We start from the raw sequence: 19,488 nt of genomic DNA, 5'->3' as shown, positions 1-19,488 counted from the left end.
AAATTTTATCTCTACCTATCTCTCTTTTAGGTAATCTCAATGAGAACCTAGCAAGACTCGAAGAAACTTGAAGAAAATGTGTAGGTAAGTGCAAAGGGAGAATAAAGATAAGCTGGAAATGCTCTTTTGAGGAATGTGTATGTATTAATAGTTTCCTTCTAAACACAAAACAGAGACATGACCATAATGTCAGGATTAATGGATGTACACAATGTTTCAGGAGAGTGTAGGTGGTAGAAACAAGACAGTATTTAATAGAAAGCAAAATTAGAAAATGTAAGACAAAGAGTGGTGTTCTAAAATCTGTTCAGTATAGACTGACGAAAACTGCAAAAGAAAAAATCCACACATTATTAAGCTGAATTGTATTTCTATGACATGTTTGAGGAATGAATGAATTTAGCAGCTAAGTTCTTGAATTCACTTTTGCTGCAAGCATATGTTTGCTAACATGTCAGTGCTGCCTGGGCTTTCTGTGTCAGCTACTTTTCTTCCAAGGTTGTCTCTGATCTTCTTCTTTTCCCTTAGCATTTGTCACCTGGTAGATAAAACTCTTGATTTCTGAGCTTGATAGGCTGCAGGTTCAATACCAAATAGCCTGCTGGTCAATGTAGTGAACTCTGACAGGCTGAACAGCAATATTATATTAGCTAAGGAATGATGGTTTGTTTTTCTCTAACCCAAAGGCAATCATTATAAATCTAAATGCAGATATTTCTGGCCTGTAAGAACAGTAACACTGGTTAATAGGGATGTTTTTGTTTGAGTTGTTGGGGTTTTTTTCCACCCTATTAATCAAAACTTGTCTTCTATCTTCAACAATTTTTCATCCTGTTTGGATATTACAAGGGCAGTAACTTGATGCTTATATTTCTGTAACTTAAAAATATTTCTCTGGTCTCTGCTTCACTCCCTTTGTCATCCTAACCACTGTTCCGGTAGCAAGGTTGAGTGCATTCTTATGACATAATGACTTTGGGTTCTTTTTTGTTTTGTTGTCAGGAGAAATAAAAAACAGAAGGAAAAACAGGGTACTAGAATGACTTTGGTAGAACTGGCTTGTAGTTACTTCTATGGATTTTTTTGTTTTTATGTCAAGAATTTATGAAAATAATAGTGAAAATGAGAGATTACCTAAAATGTCATGACTGGGAAAGTCCCTCATTCAGCCCCTCTGAGATTCATTCCTTATTCCTTGTGCTCCTGCTGGGCACTTTGTGTATTTCCATTTGTAGCTTTCCAAGGAGCACATGCTGCAAAACAGTTACATGGGTAGCAATGACATCACTCTTAGATGAAAATAACAACCCATAATCTTACCTATTCATTTCATTTCAGTCATCTTCTGATATTTCCAAAGATTTAGCTAGAAACAATTTTAAATGGTAAGCAGAAAACATAGTGAGTTTAGTCACTGCATTTTTTAAAGTCAAATAATATAAGGTTAAATTAAAAAGATGAAGGTTCAGCAGAAAAAAATTGTGGTTAGTGGAAAAATATTAGAAATTTCCCCTTGACCAGGTCTTCTGGCTGTATTGCTACTGTGTGCCTGTACACATTTCCTAAAAGGATGTTATTGATTTTAGGCCTTGATTTTTTTTCTCCCAAGCAGCAGAACACTTGGGAAACTTCAGCTAATAGAGAATGCAACCGCACGTCTCCTCGGCAGCACTGCTACCGGGAGCACATTAAGCTCATCCTTTGCTCTTTACAATTGCTTCCCATAGAATATCAAATCAACTTCAAGGTCTCGGCACTTATCTGCAGTGCTTAGATACCCAAGGCTATAACCAGAGTGGTGAGCACAAAGCACACGGGAGCTTCTGTGTCCTGATAACATCCTACCTTCACACTGGCATGCAGAAAGCCCTACTTACCACGCCATCTACGGTTCCATAGGAAAGAAACCTGCACGTATGCAGGAGCAGAAAGCCATTGCTTCAGATAAGACACAAAACGAGGTAAGGAGTGTCACTATACACAGACACAGGACTAGAATTTTTTCTTACAGATACCTTATTCTGGAACTGAAGACCACAGAAATAACTCCCCCATAAACTAAGGAGCATCACAAAAATTGTAGCCTGATACAAAAAACATAATTCCGTGCCATCTTCAACACAACCACTGACACAGATACATGCTTATCAAAGAAAAAGGGAGAAAAAAAAAGAAAATAAATTTATGACAACAAAATAGTCCATTTACTGTTCTTTTGGAAAGACTAAGTGATTAAACACGGCAGTTGAGGCCACCTTGTTCTGCAGTGTGCAGTGCTCATTATATTTCACATAGTCTCAAAATATTTTTTCATTATGGACTATATCACAGATTTCTTTTTATAGCTGCAGACTAGTTATCCCTGATGTACTGAATACTATTATGTTTTAATTAAAAAAACTTAGAATTACTGGATAATGTAAAGTGACAAGGACTTGTACTTTTAGGCGGTCATATTTTTAATGTATTTTTAACTCCAAAATGTAACAAAGATAACACAGTTAAAAATGCATCTTAGAAAATATTTCATTCTAAATGCAGTTCTGAAAATGTTTCAGATTCCTCATCTGCATTTTAAATGAGCTGACATCACAATAACTGAGTCATGAAATTCTAAATTCTATGAGAAGTGCCATTAAAACCAGCCAAACCTACTTATGGGAATGAAAAAATATAGAATTGGACTCTTAATCTTGTTTGTAATTTTTCTTTTGGTAGAATTTGAGATAGCCCTGAATTTTAAGTGTGGACATTTTGTCTGCTGAACTGAATACCAAAGCTCAATATAGGCAATTAAAACTGGACAAATACAAATGAAAATGCAACTGTCATCTTTGAACAAAAAATTGCAATCCGAACAAAGTTTTGGGTTTTAAAAAGTTGTGTTTAACTTTACAGTACTAATTACTGCACATCTAATTATTTCCCGGAACCAGAATTGGGAGTTCTTCAATTGATTGCAAAATTGTTAGAAATGCCTTGGGTAGACTTAGGCAACTAGAAGTAAGGTAAGTACCAATACTTTGAGTTGAACATATGAGTCTTTGATTTTCCTTTTGTAATAATTTCTGGGGACCAATGGAGTTCTTTAGTCTTTTCTAGGTAGACAGAAGTTTCTTTATGTAGATGTCAATGTGCAGCATTAATTTTGCAAAAGATTGCCCAGTAGGCTAACAAGAAAGCAGTGATTTGAACTGAACAATGAGATGCACACTTTTTCAATGCCACGTTTCAGTTGATCAAATTTGAATTATGAAAAACCACAAAGGAAAAAAATTACATTATTCGAATTAAGGATGATTTTTTCTTTCTTTCTGCTTCCAAAGGAAAGGCTGCAAGAACCAGCAGAGAGCTGGAGCTACACAACACACTATGTACGGTCTCTTGAGGACCACTCAAAAACTGTATCACAACCTGGATACCTTTTCCAGATGCCTCCTTGTTGTGACTTCCTTTGAAGTCATAGGTCCATTAGCAAACTTTCATCACTCTAACTATAATGCCATGAGAAGTAAAAAGTGTTTCCTTCCATTTTGGAGCTGAGTGGAACTGTCTGTCCAACATGGAGGAGCCCCTGGTCTCTTCCCCCAGAGGTCACCCCTGCAGCCTCCTCTGCTGCTGCCAGTGCCTTGCCACCTACACCCAGCCCACTCTGGTGTTTTTGCTTTGTAAAACAACAAAGTTTTTTAAAACTCACTGAAAACATTTTCAGCTCTGGCACCACAGTATTATGTGTTCAGGCAATGCAAGTTGTAGAGAGATTAAAAGATTTTGGGCAATTAACAGTAAGTAATTCAGTAACATCATGTAATCTTTTCCATGCTTATATTATTCTTTTGGTTTGGTTTCATTTTGCTAAACTTGCCATTTGAAAAATTAAATGTATAAAGCAGTTCAACCTTTTATACTGAATGCCCCAAGGAAGAAGTGATGTTCATCATCAGCCATCCCATTTCAAGGCTATTTGTACGTATGAACAGGTTTTGCATTTCATTTCACCATCTGCTATTGAGCAAACACTTGTCTCCTCCATACATTTTCTCTTGTTTTCTTTTAACAGTCTGTCTGCAAAGTTTCTTTCTCCTTCTTTCTTTCTTTCTTTCTTTCTTTCTTTCTTTCTTTCTTTCTTTCTTTCTTTCTTTCTTTCTTTCTTTCTTTCTCTTTCTTTCTTTCTTTCTTTCTTTCTTTCTTTCTTTCTTTCTCTTTCTTTCTTTCTTTCTTTCTTTCTTTCTTTCTTTCTTTCTTTCTTTCTTTCCCTCCCTCCCTCCCTCCCTCCCTCCCTCCCTCCCTCCCTTCCTTCCTTCCTTCCTTCCTTCCTTCCTTCCTTCCTTCCTTCCTTCCTTCCTTCCTTCCTCTTCCTTCCTTTCTTCCTTCTTCCTTCCTTCCTTTCTTTCTTTCTTTTCTTCTGCATTGCTGCAGGCTCCAAATACAGATAAACTTCCTCCCTGAATCTGAACGTGATAAAACCCACCCAAGTTCTCTACACTATGTAGAGACAACTGCCACAATTTCTGTTTTATCTTTATGTAGGATCTGGGGAAATGCAGTTCCTATTGAACACAGCTGCTTAACCCAGTAACAAAATCAAAGCGAGTGAGTCCTTCTTCTCTGGGATTAAAACCTGCCTTTAGAGGTGGGTGATTTGAGAACTCCTCAATTAAATTCTGAATGCTCATACCCAGCCCAATACTTGGGGTATGACAGAATACTCCTCCATTAGCTAACTTGACAAAATTCTTGAAAAAAAAAAAAAACGTACAAGAGAGAGACTATTGCAGAGAAAGAAGAAAAGCAAGAGCATGTCTGCTGTCAGTCAGCTGCAGACTCAGTGTTCAGGGAAAATACTGAAGCGCACAAAAGCTAGAAGTCATCTAATGTAAAACTAACGTAATTTCTGACACTAGTAAAAATCAGCATAACCCTGCAAGATCTGTAGTGTTTCACTCTCACCTATCTCCTTATCAATAAAAATGCAGGGAGGAGGTTTATGTGTCTATCATCTTTCCTACAAGCAGCCCTCAGAATTTTTAAAACTTTACTTTCATTAATATGAAAAATATATTTTTTTCCCTTTTTGCAGACAGACCTTTTTTTAAAAAAAGAAGTTCAAACATTCAAATCCCATTAAAACCATTCTCTCTTTTTGATAAGCCTGATATTGCTATAGTCAGGTAAGACAGCTGATGTTTAAACAGAAAGGTCAGAAGTTAGAACAGCAGAAATCAAACATGATACCAGAAATCTGCCATTTTTTCAGGTGCAATTGAGATTAAAATATCAGTTCTAGGATTAGTACATGTTTTTTCATGGCAAGTTACCCTTACATTATTTCAGATATAAATTTAGTTCATAGACAAGAATAAAAAATAGCACTAAGGACAAAAATGCTGGTGACAGCAAACGATAGCTTTCTATAACAATTTACTCAGCAAAAAACATTTCCTAGGAAGCTATTGCATAATTAGATTGAATAACAAAAATAGGCAGATATTTTAATGCACAAGCCATAAGGGAACGGATAATATTATAGAGCAAAGGTTTGGTTATTATCTTGTCTTTGCTGGATTTTTATTTTGACATATTTTAACAAGCACTACAGTCTAGAGCTTTTTCTATTAAAATATAGTTTTATCAAAAATAGTAAGTGCAACACTCCTTGTTTTCAGAAAAATAGGACTGAAAATCTTGGGTTTTGTCATGAAATTAAAATGTTTACAACAGCGTTTGAGAACTTAATATATCACCAAAAAAAAGTAATCATTCTGTAAGACTGCCCTAAGTATTTTCATTAATACAATATTTTGATAAATAATTATGTCTGAAAATACTCAGAAATTCTAAAATTCCAGGGTAGGGAAGGAGAACAACATTTTTATGAATATATGTGTTGCGAAGTAGAGGTGAGAAGGATCAGCTAAAGAAAGAAATCAGACCCATCTCCAGGAGGACTAACCTCCTGTGTCAAAAAGAAAAAAACATCCATATGCCCAGCTAATCCCTGGATTCTCACCTGTGAGCTCTTTGTTTGTAAAATACATGAAATGATAATGGCAGCAACAGAAATGCTGAATATATCAGTGTTTACCCAGGCACAATGTACACAAGGCAGATGTTGGATTGACCCCTGCTCAATGAAAGCTGTTTAATGGTTTGATTCTTTTCTATGCATTTGAAATAGTCATGAGAGAGAAAAATGTCAATGGTGCATCTTTAAACTTAGGGAAAAGAGCTACCCACACACCTCTTTGGGAGTACGCCAGACCCAATCTGAGACAACACCATGGCAACATTAGCTTAGAGCATGTCTTAGACTTCTGTAAATAGCGATGATAAACGAAAAAGAATCCAAGAAAAAATGGGTTTATAACATTGTTTTCCAAATGTTACACAAGTGCTTGCTGTTTTAGGCAGGATTCGGGAAGAGAATATGGGAGATCATGCTATCTTATGGATTTCCTTCTCAAACTGAAATCAGTGATGGGTAGATAACCAGGGTCAGGGAAGAGGGAGAGAAGAGGGAGGAAAAAGAAGTTTAAAAAAATATCAAAATCCCTACCAAGGAAAAAACAACACATACTACCAAAGCACTGTTGCTCAGTGTAACATCAGGTATTACTGGGAAGAAAACAATGTTGGAAAATAACAGACAGGCTACGGGAAGGATCAAAGCATGTCAAGAAAACAATCAGTAGACTAAGAAAGCCACAGAGAGTATTACAAAGGGCAAGGGAAGGAAAAGAGTGGATCAGATTGGCCTTTCAAGTTTGATGTAACTTTGAGTGAATAGCAGTGTGTGTTTGGAGTGGTGTAAACAGCAGGCTTTGGGGCATTTCTAGGCTATCTATAGTTTGCCACAGCAATTTAATGTGGCATTCAAGAGTAACCCTTTGAGGCAAAAGTATCACTATATGCCAGTTAAATTATAACAGGTCAGTGAGCAACAGACAACTGACTACCAGTTTTCTATTCTTAACATAAAGAAAACATTTTATTCTCTGACTACTTCTCCATTATGTGCCTTAGGTATAAGAAACATATCTTGTTATTTATTAAATGTTACCTCTATAAGTATATACAACACCATCAAGGTCAGTAAAAATATGCCATATGCCATATACTTCTACTTTGCCTGAGAAAAGCCCTTTCTCCAGAAGAGAGGGAAAGCATGCAGCCAAAAAATGGCAAGTCCAGGCCGTCTACTGCTCTGATGATTTGCAACTCCTTGAAAAGAAAAAATAACAGTTCATTTTTTTTTACTTAAGTTATAAGTAAGAAGTAGTGGGAGAATGACTGTGAGCTCTACTGAGCAGTCACTTGTTGCATGGAATTAATATGGAAATTTTATTAAGGAGAAGCTGAAAGCATCACAGAAGCTGTTTGAAGACATGCACAACTACAGAAGAGGGTTTTGTTTTCCTGATACGGTTTTATTTCCTTGCTCTATTTATGCTCTTAGCAAATGGTGTTTGCTTCTTGAAGCTCCAGAGAGTCAAAGGTAAAAATAATGCCATACAGGAGTAGTGCTTCAGGAGAATTTTTAGGAGGTTGTTTTTTCCTTCACCTATATCTTTCCTCATTTGTCTGAACTCACTGAGCTTTCAGTTGTTACCAGTACATTCCCATAACTGCCCTAATGCTCATATGGAATTAGCTTTAGGAAAACAGACCTAGAAAGTATTAGGCCACTTCTGACAAGCTCACTGGTACATCTGGAATGAGTTTTCAGGAGTTTAGGAAGAAATATGACTTGAAACCTCAGAGAGTAATTTAATTTCTGCTGCCTTTTCCTTACCTTCCCTTTGTCTTACTGCAAAGCAACAGTTCCGTTACCATGTTTCCTTTTTATTTTGATGTAAAACTTGAACAAAAAAAAATTCTATTGCCTATATTTCTTTCAAATAAATAGATGAAGTGCACAGGTTATACTAAGCTGTGAGTATGGTTGATTGGTGGTAGTTGAAACAAATACAAACCAGAGAAAGGACACAGGAATTAAAACAAATATAGTACAAGTACAGTTTTGTTACAGATCTTTTCTAATTTCTTTACAACAGAAGAATTTACCTCTTCCCCCACCCTTTTAACATTGTCTGTGTTAGCATATTGCTTGCACTGTGAATTAATACACAATACAATGATTATTCACTAGGCATTAATTTCAAAAACTTCCATTGAATTATGTCTATATTACTGCACCAGCAGCATCATAGCAAAGACTATCTAAGTTTTCAATAATAAAAACTTACTGAACTTAGAAACCAGATCTATAAGTAGAAAAAGACTAGTCAGTGGAAGTCAGAGCAACAGCTCACAGGTCAGCAGTATGTGAGCGTGAAGGGGTTTATTGAAGGCAATATTCTCAGCCAGAAGCATCCAAATAGCTGTCAGTCTCAGGTTTCTGCATCACTCTCTCCACTGTATTACTGAAGCAGCACTGAAGAATTTGGTAGCATAAGAAAGAGCTCTTTTACAGTCACAGATATGTGATCCTTGGTTGAACACAGCGCTCTGTCCAATGAAGTGGGAAACAGTATTTTTTTCAGAGCTTGTTGTCTCATTTCCCACTATTTCTTCCCTTAAGCACAGCTGACAATATAGAACGTAAGAGACATCACCATAAGGAGCAGAGCTGTGCAAAGTGGGGTTTTGTTAAGGCTCCAAAATATTTGGTTTAAACACCAACCTGGCCACTTCCTTCATGGTACTGTAGCTAAAATGGGGAGAACATATGCATCCTCTCTGGTGCAGGAGCTCTGGAGACCTCTTCATGTGCTTGGGGCTGCCTGTTCAACAGCTAGGTTTATAACAAATGTGGTCATTACTTCAGTATATAAGGCAATGTTTTTTCTATGAATCTTACTGATTTGGCAGGCTTCGTCATTACATTTTTGTCTGGAGATTAATCTACATCACTTGAAGTCTGGGACAACTTGGAGCTGGAGGGAGGGATGTGAAGAGCCCTGCATAGCCAGAGCCCTTTTCTACCCCTTCCTTTCTTCTGACACTTATGTGTCCCTTGAAAAAAAAACAAATATTTTTTTTTTACCTCAGTGAGGTTCAGAACATGCTTTTGCAAAGTGAGGCAAGAAATAGTTGCTCTCATAAGCTCCCAAACTTCAAACATTTGGTGTTTAAGAGTGACAAAACATCACCATTCTCCAGTGCTGTTTCCAAAGTTAAATCTCCAGCAGTCAAATTTTAAATAGTGCAAGCCTTTGGGGATACAAGCAACTGTTCTTGGAGTTTCTGTTAATGATGGAAGGTAGTTCATTCTCTCTCTCTTCTCCATAGATACACAGAGATATGCATGGTTTTGTTAAATAAAAACAACAGCTACATTTTTTGAAAATACACAGGTGATATTGTAAAATTCATTTGAACATGGGCTAAATTCTGTATACATTTAATATGCTTTGAGCCAGCAGTGCTCTGTGTGTGTGTGTGACTGGTTTCTGTACATATTCCCAGGAGGTGTTAGGGTAGATGCTCTACTTTGTGTCTATAATGGCATGTCTATTCCTTTACTATAAGCATGTCTGTCAGAGCACAGATTACCTTTCTAATATCAAGGAGCAATAATTATTTTAAAAAATAGAAATGTTTTTGACTTTCAAATTGAATTTGTTGTTTTCATATCAAAAAAGAACTCTTCTTTCTCACACCTTTCTGCCTCTAATTGTGCCATAATAGAAATGATGTAGTGTTATTACAAAAGGCAGATACAGGGTATAGTAGACACATGTCTAACTCATGAACTAATAGACATCCGAACTCACTAAAACTTAAGGCATATTCATTACTTCAAGCATGTTGAACAATTCAATTTTTTTTTTTTAAAGGATACTGGATATTATGATCATTTTGATACCTTTCCACCTGCCTAATATTCTCGTTGAACAGTTAAGTCTTTTGGGCCTGAGGCAGCTCAGGATCCAAGCTGGGGAAAAAAATCTCACCTAATAATTCCAACCTTTTAAGTTCTGCTCTCTGGTAAGGTCTTAAGAAGATTTATATAAAGCCTACGAGTTGTTCCCAGTTCAGATCCTTGGCAGCATACTTTAATATTAAAGCTGCTCATTTTTTTCTGGTTTATCAGCTGGGCTGGGAGGGGGGAAATAGTGACTCACTTCTTAAACTCCTGCTTCTGCCCTTCTCTGTCAGAATTATAGCCAGCTCTGCAGTCTTCTTGAGAGTCATCTGCTTCATTTCTTGACAGACCTTAGCTTTGCTTTCTCTCTGGCTAATCCCCTGTCTTTCTTCTTTCACATATCCCTAATGCTCTTAGGAACCCTTCTCAACCTCACAAATCCTGCTAAGAGACAGAAGTAGCCCATAGTGAGGACCCTGTTTTCATATTCATCCTTATAGCTCAAGGTGCCAAACTCTCAAGCTAGCTGACAGAGCTATTAAGTGCTGACAGAGCTATTAAGAGTCTTTGAATGGAATTTTCACTTGCAAAAAGTTTGTTTTAAAAAAGATTTTAATAAAAAATTATATAATAAAACTTCATTTTAAATTTAATCTTCATAATCTTTAATCTTCCACTCAAATATGAGAAGAAACTTCTTTACGGTGAAGGTGACAGAGCACTGGAACAGGCTGCCCAGGGAGGTTGTGGAGTCCCCTTCTTTGGAGATTTTCAAGACCCGCCTGGATGCAGTCCTGAGTAACATGCTCTGACATGCTCTGGGCAATCCTGCTTCAGCAGGGGAGGTGGACTAGATGATCTTTACGGTCCCTTCCAACTCTAAAAAATTCAGTGAAATTCAGTGAAATAATAATTAATTTAATAAAAATTCAAGGCCAGGTTAGGTAGGGCTATGAGTAACTGGGTTTAGTGGGAGGTGTCCCTGCCCACGGTAGGGGGTTTGGAAATCGATGATCTTTAAGATCCCTTCCAAACCAAATCATTATATGATTCTATGATTCCATGAAAAATTGTGATTGACAACATTTTAAAACAGAACCTAGAAGAAACAGCCATAAAAGGCAATGTTTTGAGCTGCTGTTTTTTACTTTTCAGTGCTTTTTTCAGTAGTTTATTCCAAACTGATTTATATTGGAAAGATTATTGTTTATCAGTCAAGTTTTGGGTTGGTTTTGTTTTTAGATATTTCCTTTCCTTCACTTGCCCATCTTTTTTGTCCTTCTCAACTTACAAAGTGCCAGCACATCAAACTTCCAAGTGGACATCACATGCGTCTAATGGGAGAATTAAGGTGACCTCACATGGAAACATGTGCTGCCACATTATGAATCTTACTGTTGATACTACAAGGTATTCTAATTTTGGGACATTAACACCATCATCTCCAGATGCAAGAGACGCTGTCTGGGTTCAAAAAGCACTTCAACAGATTGCTGTTAAAGGAGTTACTAGAGGGTGCTTTTCCCTTAGCTTTACCAGGGATATCTTTTCCATATCTGTTGGTATAAAGAATTCTGTGTTGCCATTGTTTCTCTGCTGGACTTTCATGCAAAGGACATTTCAAAAATCAGCAGCTGTTTTTTGTTTACTGCTATTTTAAACCTGGACCTTTTCTCTGACTCATTTTCCAGCACGCGAGACTTTTTATATTGACTTGGCTGATAGAGAAAGTGCTCCTAAACGCTTTCACAAAGGCTAGAAACTGAACTGGTTTTGTAGCTAGGAAAGATATGGAAAATTGTTTAATAAAATATTGTTTTGCAATTTAAGTCATTAGCTAATAACTACTTCTATAGATATAGTCTATCATGACAGAAGCCAAAGGCTTTTGTTCTACTGGTCAGCTCCTCTATTGTGTGATGCTGTGGGTTTCAGCATTCAGTCTCAGAATTCAATAAATTCACATGCAAAAATAATGCTTTAATTTTTAAGCTAATTATTGACATAAAAAAATCTTTCAGAAGACTCAACAAAACCTGGTTTCCAGTCAGGACCCAAAATGTAGAATACTGTGGATTGAATTTGGTGTCGTGAATGTTTGATGTATTGCTTCAGCACCATGTTTATCTCTTATATCTTAAAGCAGCTGCAATCCAGAAATTCCCCCTTTTTACTTTGATATTTATTCTCCTGTATTCTGTCCATTTCTGTTCACTTACAGCCACTTTTTCATACGTTATCCTCAGGTTAAGTGCTTTTTTTTTTTCTTGAGGAATATCATGCAGTTCAGTAGTTTGTCAGTTCTTGAAAAATAATTGTTCAATTATCTGTGAACTGAGAGGGATTTTCTATCTGTCAACACACTAGACTTACTGAGATAGTGCATTGACAAGGTATTTTTGAAGTAATGCATGCTCTCGGTGTTTTGCATTTGCCCCTTCTCAGCAGGCTGACTTTGTACTTGTTTGCATGTGATTCTCCCTAGAAACTCTTTCCAAAGAAAAGTAATATCTGACAAAGCATTTCCATCTATAAAGAGGTCATGAAACTGAGATAAGCGCAGATGTGGCAGCCACCATACTGCCAGATACTGAGCGTGGAGCCAGGGTACTCGCAGGCTAAAAGTAGCAATTTCTACTTTTACTAAAGTGTAAAATTGCATGTGCAGGACTGTTGCAGAATTATATCCCTTGTGAGCTGCGCACAGAGGTGAGTAGATAACACTGTCACTTTAAGAGATGAAAAATCTCTCACCCCATGTGTTTTATAATATATTGCTAGCTCAGGACACTGAATGAAGGTGCCATAAGACATCATGCAGTCTGTCAGCCTGTTGGGCTGCATGAGCAGACTCCAAGAAGCTCTAAACTTTTCACATCCAAGAGCTCAGCAATTTAGAAAAGGTTCATATTACTTTGTTTAATAAAATACATGCATCTCTGGGCATGCACATATATAATTTTTTTTCCCATTTCCTCATAAAAAATAAATTAGCCATTCTCTTTCAAGGGACATTAGTATGCTTCTTTCTCCTGCTGCAAAAAGCTTGCTTCTCTCTTCCAGAATACTGCTTGGGGTTTCTTGATGAGCATTTTCTTAAGAGTCCTATGATTTTCCTGTACCATGCCATGTTCCTCATCACTCTCCTTAAAGCCACCAGGGAGTACAACAGCATTCTTATTAAGATAAACAAGCTATGTTAGAAAGAACTTTTCTCTAGTCATTTGAACACAAACGTTAATGCCCAGCTATTGCTAGCTGTCTGAAAGCCATGTTATAAAATCTATACCGCTAAAAATCAAAAGCTTATTTTAAAGTACTAGCAGAATACTGTCAAAGCAATATGTTTTTAGTAGGCTGGGAACCTCAAAAGAAAACAAAATAGAAAGTTCTATTGATTTTTGCAAGTTTATCGGACCAAAACTTTGTTTCAGTATATGTACAATATGTATCAACACACAACTATCAAAGCCATAGGCTGCTTTAATGATGCTCATAGGCCCAGCTGGGTAGTTGACTCTCTCATTTGCATTTAAGTTATCTCATTTGTTTTCAAAAATGAAAGATACTGCAACAACTCCAAGCCTGACTGAGCAGAAATAGGTACACTACACACATAGTGTGGAACATAAGCAGCTATGTTGTAGCTAGAGGAAAATGAAGTAAATTAGATGACTTGAGATGGTAGCGGTTTACAAGTTTTGCATGCAAGATTCTTTTAGATGCTACAAAGAAAATATACCATGCTTTGGTATACACTATGCCACTGTTATGTATCTGGGTATATCTATAACACTATAAAGTGTTTCATGTATTTAATACATAGTTAAAGGAACTTTCAGTTTGATTCCACTTTAAATAAACTAACATGGGGCTCAGAAACTTAAGTATTCAAACTACAATGGACTGGGGAACAGAGATCCACGTGTGTGCTGACAGCATAGGAGAGGTAAATTACAGAAACAGTCATTGCAATTCTCTGAAGGTTCTGTTTGGCCAACATCAATGTAGCAGATGATCCATAACAACCTGTCTTTTATCAATAGTAACATCCTTCACCTTTGCCTCCAGAAAAAGAATTATATCTGCTTAGCACTACAAAATCCACGGAGGAAGACCGCTTGTAGCACTTTCTGGAAGACTGATGTTGGATGCCCAGTCCGTCATATACCCCCCCACGTTAGATACCTCTGAGAAAGGACTGTGTCTTCCCTGACATTTTGCATTGCAGCAAGGTGATAATGGATGGAAAATTAAAACAGTAACAAATTTGGATGCAATGTCTTAAGTGTCTTCTGTGCTGTGGAAAGGATTTTGAGATCTGCCAGATCAGAATGTATAAAAGAATTATTTTAATTTAGATATTTAGATAAGTATATTCTCACCAAATTGGATCTCCCAATAGGAGCTGTTTTGGAAAAAAAGGAAGGAGGGAAAACACAAACCTCCAGACAGGGCTAGCAAGAAGTCACTTTTCAAACACCCAGGAAAGAATTGCAGGATTTTTTAGTAGGAAACCTAACATGGCCATAACTCCCGCAAATATAGCTGAGAAACAAGGATGGAGAAAGTGCTGTCTCTCTCTCTGCAGTAGCTGTCAAAGCTTGCTTATCACTGACTCAGCTCAACTCAGGGAAGCATTACTCACCTTTCTCTGTACAGGGAAGTAGAAGTCTGGCACGGCAGGATGCCTCCTTAAACTCCTTGTGATGTGGCGCATTCCTACTTCCCGTCTTACAAATAAAAGTAAGAATCTGTTTCTCAATCAAAATTAATCCTCAGCTGCTATTTTTTCTAAACATTTTCATCGTCTTTTTAGTGTTTGGAATGGTAGCCAGTCTTTGGTGTCACTTTACAGACACGAAAGTTTTCCATCTTACTTCAACAGCCTGTAGGGAATCAGTGTTGTATCACCAATGTATTCTAAGCTAGGTCTATTCTAAGCAAGTTTCCTGGTAAGGCATTCCATCTAGCTGTATCTCGGTGTAGTCAAATATGTATCCTATGCAATGCTTTCATCTAAGCATCTGTCTTTTCCTGGAGAGGATGGGGAATGTTTTTTTTTTGAACTGTGTGTTTCTTCAGCCTGTGAACACTTTGCTATTCTGTCTGCAGCCTGAGGGAGGGCTAAGTAGTGAGCACTGGTGGTAAGTCCATTGCCGTTTGTCCTGTTTTGGAAGAGGAGTATCATTCAGGTGGACTCACTAAGGTCTCTCTGGAATTGACTACAAGCCCTGTGTGGTCAGACTTAATGATTCAATTAGAGTATCTGAACAGGCAGCACAGTTCTGAGATGCAGAGACTTGGCCCTGTCTTATTACAATTTGGTTGAGAATAGCCTCTGATGAAAAGTAATTAATTTTCAGATTCACGTTGCTGCACTGCTTGACAACTTTCTCCTGCTTTCTTCTGAAATGGCTTGATTTAGAGGGAAAAATGCCATGTAATAAAGTGGCAAATGATTGTTTGTAGGTGGCAGTTTCTACAGAAATGTTATCTCTGTCTCCTGATCTTCTTTGCATGCATTGGAAAACAAAGGGTTGATCAAAGGTCTGGCACAGCAATCATTTGTCATGCAGACAGATCTGTAACTCAGTACTAAAAAAAATGGCGGAGGCAATCAAGTTGTGGTTTGATAACAGAATTCTGAGAATATGAGATTAATCACTACAGCTTCATTGACAGCAAAGCAAGTTTTGGACTTGCTCTTGTTTCTTCAGTGTTTGTGCTCATCTGAAAACTAGAATTTAGATCTTTGGTTTTTAAAGAAAGACTTATTAATTGAAAAAAAAAAAAAAAAAAAGAAGAACATTCAAGTCAGAAACTATGAGTAGTGATTTACCTCTTCATCCAGACTTTTTTATTTTAAAAGGGAATTCACACTTTCATCTTTGGAGGCAAAAATGAAAGTTAATTTACTACCTGAATAAATTTAGGGGGTTTAATCTTTAATGATACCTCAAATCACGATGTATGCAAAGATTTCATGGCAAGCTAAACTATCCTTTTATCAAGAAAAAAAACCCTGCCTACAGAGCTACACTTAAAGCATAGTATTCATACTAAATGCTTTTTGTCAGGCAAGAAACACAGTCTTTTTTTACCGATTACCATGGTAATGTTCTGCAGTTGACAGGCTTGTGGACAAAACCACAAACCTTACTACTTGGCTGAATTTGTTGGTTACTCTTTTCGTTTCCTTCTGCTTAAATAAAGGAAGAGCTACAAGCACTCTTTGTTGTGGCTTTAATGACAGTTAGATCCACAGAAAGCCACCATTTTATTGGACTTCTTGAAGATATCTTTTGTCTATGCGATTTAAGGGATGTCCCAGGAGCCTATTAAAAACCACCAGGGCAGGCCTTTGACTTCATTGCAGCTAGGCATCAGCCATCTGGGGACAGAACCAAAAACAGCACTGAGAAAGACATGAAGATGGCCAGAAAAGCACACTCAACCTGAGAAAGAAGACTGTAAACAAATATTTTTATTAACATGGAGAGTAGCTTGTACTGGGGAAAAAGAAACTTCAGGTTTTGTTTCTTCTTGCCCTTTTCTTTCTAACTTTACAGTGATGTGACAAAAAGTGGCCATTTCTGTGTTCCCTGTAACATATAGGAAGACTTTATCAAGGAGGCCTCTCTTCAATTTATCTGCCTAACAGTGCACAGAACTGAATTTTGGTTTGGGTCAGAAGAGGTAGAGCTGGAAATATTCACAGCCTTGCACAGAGACAGATGGCCAGAAGGTACCATCTAGGGTAATGACATGCTGTTTCCCTCCTTCTAATTAATTGTGAGGAGAAAGTTATGCCATCAGCATAAAATTCCTTCCACAGCATTTCTTTTTTCTTTTTTCTTTTTTTCCCTTTTTTTTGTTTTGTTTTGGGACAAATTATAGAAAGTTTGCAGCTCCTGTGAAAGGAAAAGTCTGAAGACCTGTATTTAACAAACATTAAATGTACGTTTCAGCAATAGGGAGCCAGTAGTTCCAGATGCCAAGGTTTCTAGGGCTTTCATGTCTCCAGCTCTCTTTGAGCTTTAACGAATGGTTACAGAGCAGGGAGCCTGAGAAATAGTTGATTTGGGAGCCTCTGAGCTTCAGACCTGTGCCAGGGAGAAAAGGAAGCAGTTTCACAAACGTTGCTGTGGAAATTCGGAGGTCTCTAGTGACAGTTGAGCTGCGCCACTATAACCTTTCAGACTGATCATGGGTGGGACTGGGCTGGATTGGAGAGTACTTGCTCCATTTAAGAACTAGCTGATGAAAAGTGCCTGCAGGAAACTATGTTAAGGCAGAGGAGGGTCCTGTGCTTGATTCAGGGAGTGGTCGCCTTCCTTCATCACACTTCTGCTCATATTTCAATTCAGAAGTCCAAATGCCAAATAAATGTTAAGTCCATCTAACATTAAGATGCTAAGGGAAGTCTGCCTGGGGTGTCTTTTAACATTTGGCCATCAAATGCTCTCTGAGCTATTTCAAAGCAATGTACAGTTTGTCCCTAGATCAAGCAATCTACACAAACACATATGGATTCCTCATCTTATGTTTCAGGCTTGGCTCCTACATACAGCATTCACACATTGATTTAAATTTCCAGCTCTAAGTAGTTGCCAATACATGAAAACACTTCCGTGGAAGTGTTCAAGACCAGGGTGGATGGGGTTTGAGCAACCTGGTCTAGTGGGAGGTGTCCCTGACCATGGCAGGGGGGTTGGAACTCGATGATCTTTAAGGTCCCTTCCAACTCTAACCATTCTATGATTCTATGAAAATGCATTTCCCTTCATTGCCTTTGCTTATTTATTTATGAAATGACATTTGAAGTCTCTTTTTTTCTTTTCTATTCCTTTCTAAAAGACACATTTATTTGATGGGAGACTACCAGATGCAAAACCAGCCCAAATAAATATGACTGTTAGCTGCAGCTGATGTACTTACTTCTTAATCAATACACGTTGGGCATCTATTCCTTAGCTCTTGATTAAATTTTTCACTCTCTACCTGCATCACCTTTCTGGTTGGAATACATTTTTTTTCTTTTTTCTTTTTTTCTTTCCAAATAAGCTACACTCTTTTCTGAGGACAGGCTAGGTGGTCTTTTTTTAAAAAGTGATAATGTAACATTCTGCAAAATGCAGCAAAATATACTCACTGAGGTGATTATATTACTTTATCACTGAGGCTTATCAGGCAGCCCAGGTTACATACACGTTACACACACGTACAGAACTTGAAGCAAGCCAATGTGCAAATCTGCTTGTAAACTACTTTGGAAGGCAAACCTGTTTCTATATTCTTTTCTTCATAGGTTTTTTTTTTTCTTGAAAATCAGACTGATTGCCAACATATCTTCATTAAGTAATGTAGCCAATAGTTTAATACAGCTTTATTCAATGTGTGAATTTTTGTAGAAAAGGTCCATTCTTTTGCATTAATAAATATTCTGTTTAACTTCTGCTTTACCACTGAGTGGTGCTCTCAACATGCAGTAGACAGCCAACCTCTGAAACATGCTAATCTCAAATGCATGCCATCTATAAAGTTACAAAGGCAACTAAATGAAAATTACATTTGCCTTTGTACTGCAGAAAAGAGGGGTGGGGAGGAAATGTTTCGTTGTATCAGCCTAACAATCATTTCATGAAAAAGGGTATTTTGCTGATAGGTATCTTTTTTTCCTCCTTTCAAAAATGCATATATTTCTACCTAAAAGATATGAGATGATCAAAAACCTGGTCTTCATTTAAAACCTTCCCAGGAATTTCAAAGCCACCACTGCTGCATCTTGCATTCCTCCCTGGTGTCTTCAGTGTACCAACCTGTATCCTCATGCAATCTGTAGAGCTGAGCCAACTTCTGCTCTGACACAGGGTATTTGTAGTTTTCAGGGAATTGGTATGGTTTTGGGGTTTTGGCTTTGGTTTTGGTTTTGGTTTTTTTTCACCAAAATTTGGTTATTTCACCAAAATACTTTTATTGTTAGTGCTTTTAAGAGCAAGACAAAACACAATGTTTCAACAGATTTGGAAAAATATGGTAGTCATGAAGAATGGATTCAGTGTATTCTATTAATATTTTCATCATCATCAGAAATACAAAACATTATTAAGAAGTAAAGTTTAGTATACTTTTTGGTCAAAAGTCTTTATCATTTTATATTTATGTATTATTTTATACTTATGTATCATTTTATACTTATGCTGAGAAGAGTGTACTATGAATTAGTCTTTATATGGTACAAGATATGTAGCTGCAGCATAGACACCATTCAGTGTCTGTTTTGAGAGGGATGGATTAGCGATAGTAAGCTCCAGCCTTGCTCCTCATTTTATTTGTCTTTCATGTATTGTCAAGTCCTGCTCATCTGTGAACATAAAAGAGTACTATTGCAAAATTAATCTTTCTTTCAGCTTTAAAATACCTTCTTCACTGGTGAGCTTATATTTGCACCTCAGAGATGGTAACACGTGTTAGAAAATACTTCTGAGACCCAGGGTATCTCTTCGCATGTGTAAAACTTCTGCCTTGAATCAATACAGTTATTGATAAATCTTTGTTGACATTAGATAACAAATTACATGTAGCCAAAGGTTTTAAATGAGTTTGTATGTACATTT

Source organism: Numenius arquata, chromosome 1, assembly GCF_964106895.1.
Source record: "Numenius arquata chromosome 1, bNumArq3.hap1.1, whole genome shotgun sequence".
In the NCBI taxonomy this organism is placed as follows: Eukaryota; Metazoa; Chordata; class Aves; order Charadriiformes; family Scolopacidae; genus Numenius; species Numenius arquata.
The sequence above is the reverse complement of the archived record's forward strand: the minus strand, read 5'-3'. Positions refer to the sequence as shown.